We start from the raw sequence: 2,800 nt of genomic DNA on the forward strand, positions 1-2,800 counted from the left end.
AGAACTGAACTAGAACTGAACTAGAACTGAACTAGAACTGAACTAGAACTGAACTAGAACTGAACTAGAACTGAACTAGAACTGAACTAGAACTGAACTAGAACTGAACTAGAACTGAACTAGAACTGAACTAGAACTGAACTTGAACTGAACTAGAACTGAACTAGAACTGAACTAGAACTGAACTAGAACTGAACTAGAACTGAACTAGAACTGAACTAGAACTGAACTAGAACTGAACTAGAACTGAACTAGAACTGAACTAGAACTGAACTAGAACTGAACTAGAACTGAACTAGAACTGAACTAGAAGCTGAACTAGAACTGAATTAGAACTGAATTAGAACTGAACTAGAACTGAACTAGAACTGAACTAGAACTGAACTAGAACTGAACTAGAACTAGAACTGAACTAGAACTGAACTAGAACTGAACTAGAACTGACTAGAACTGAACTAGAACTGAACTAGAACTGAACTAGTACTGAACTAGAACTGAACTAGAACTGAACTAGAACTGAACTAGAACTGAACTAGAACTGAACTAGAACTGAACTAGAACTGAACTAGAACTGAACTGAACTGAACTAGAACTGAACTAGAACTGAACTAGAACTGAACTAGAACTGAACTAGAACTGAACTAGAACTGAACTAGAACTGAACTAGAACTGAACAAGAACTGAACTAGAACTGAACTAGAACTGAACTAGAACTGAACTAGAACTGAACTAGAACTGAACTAGAACTGAACTAGAACTGAACTAGAACTGAACTAGAACTGAACTAGAACTGAACTAGAACTGAACTAGAACTGAACTAGAACTGAACTAGAACTGAACTAGAACTGAACTAAAACTGAACTAGAACTGAACTAGAACTAGAACTAGAAATTTGTTTAAACACAAATATAAGTATGGTATCAAAATTCCGTAATTAAAAAATCATATTATTTTCCTCAGTGTATTTATATAAGCTTCAGTAGCCCTCATTGGGCTTTTTATTCAACCGCACTTAATAGCAATAATACAATGGAGCAGAAAAAAACCAACAAAATAACAACAAACAAGTGGCTAATGATACATAAATGCTTTTGGGGAGAATTCGCGTGATATTTTCATTTATTGAACCGTAGGTATAAATAACAACAACTGAAGAATAAGCGGCTGCTGGTATATCAGCTACAAAACTCAGAACAAACAATATGCTACAATAGCAGCAGCAATAACAGAAAATAGCACCATCTTCACTTAGGGGATAAAGAGATGATCACAAATCTAGACATAGTTTAAATGAACAACAACAAAAAATCACCAACAACTGCCTCAAGTGTTGGCGGTCCAAAAAATAAAAAATAAATACAAGAAATAGCAAAAACAGTAGCCAAACAAACGTAACAAAGTTTATACAAATAAACAACTACTGGAAGGAGGCAGCGAAAAGGCGCTGGCAAAGTCACATACCAGAACAAAATTTTAGCAAAAAGAAAAACTAAGATTCTTCAACTACACGACATCGGCCAGGTATATGAAGCTGTAATAGTTAAGCAGAAACCAATGAAATTTTAAGATTTTTTTAGTATTTTTATTTTTTTTTAAATACCCTTTGGAAATAAAAATATAAAATATTACTTTTGTATCCTTAAGGTTCAACTTCAAATTGTTTAACAAAAAACTTTTATATAAAACAAAGTGAAGTTTTAATAGCAACGATTTGTTGTATTTAAGAGAATCTTCAAAAAACCATCAGCCGCGCAATTGCATCGTATAACAACATCACACAACCTATACGGCGAACAACTTTTGTTCTATAGTACTCAGCTCTGTGGTGGAGAATCGTGCCATAGAAATCTATACCACCAGTATCACGACTCTCAGCATCACTTCACTTTGACATTTGTGCCGTCGCAGAGAAGTAAAGTTGTTGTCGTCGGTGGTTGGTGGTGAAACAATAGAAACAATAGGTTGTCTTCGGGTTTTTTTGGTTTCTCTAACGTTTAATGCGACAGGCGGAAAAACTAGAGAAATAATAGTTAAGAAAAAATATGAAAATATAATTTAGAGATCATAAGCCTTCACAGCGATACCCCTACACCTAATATTAAATCGTAACTAGAACTTAACTTTAAGTGAACTAGAACCGCGTTCAAGCAACTAGAACTGAACTAGAACTGCCCTAGAACTGAACTAGAACTGAACTAGAAACTGAACTAGAACTGAACTAGAACTGAACTAGAACTGAACTAGAACTGAACTAGAACTGAACTAGAACTGAACTAGAACTGAACTAGAACTGAACTAGAACTGAACTAGAACTGAACTAGAACTGAACTAGAACTGAACTAGAACTGAACTAGAACTGAACTAGAACTGAACTAGAACTGAACTAGAACTGAACTAGAACTGAACTAGAACTGAACTAGAACTGAACTAGAACTGAACTAGAACTGAACTAGAACTGAACTAGAACTGAACTAGAACTGAACTAGAACTGAACTAGAACTAGAACTGAACTAGAACTGAACTAGAACTAAACTAGAACTGAACTAGACTGAACTAGAACTGAACTAGAACTGAACTAGAACTGAACTAGAACTGAACTAGAACTGAACTAGAACTGAACTGAACTAGAACTGAACTAGAACTGAACTAGAACTGAACTAGAAACTGAAACTAGAACTGAACTAGAACTGAACTAGAACTGAACTAGAACTGAACTAGAACTGAACTAGAACTGAACTAGAACTGAACTAGAACTGAACTAGAACTGAACTAGAACTGAACTAGAACTGAACTAGAACTG

Source organism: Lucilia sericata, unplaced genomic scaffold, assembly GCF_015586225.1.
Source record: "Lucilia sericata isolate MDLA Ls3-8-SP2 unplaced genomic scaffold, ASM1558622v1 Contig001551F_arrow, whole genome shotgun sequence".
NCBI classification, from domain to species: Eukaryota; Metazoa; Arthropoda; class Insecta; order Diptera; family Calliphoridae; genus Lucilia; species Lucilia sericata.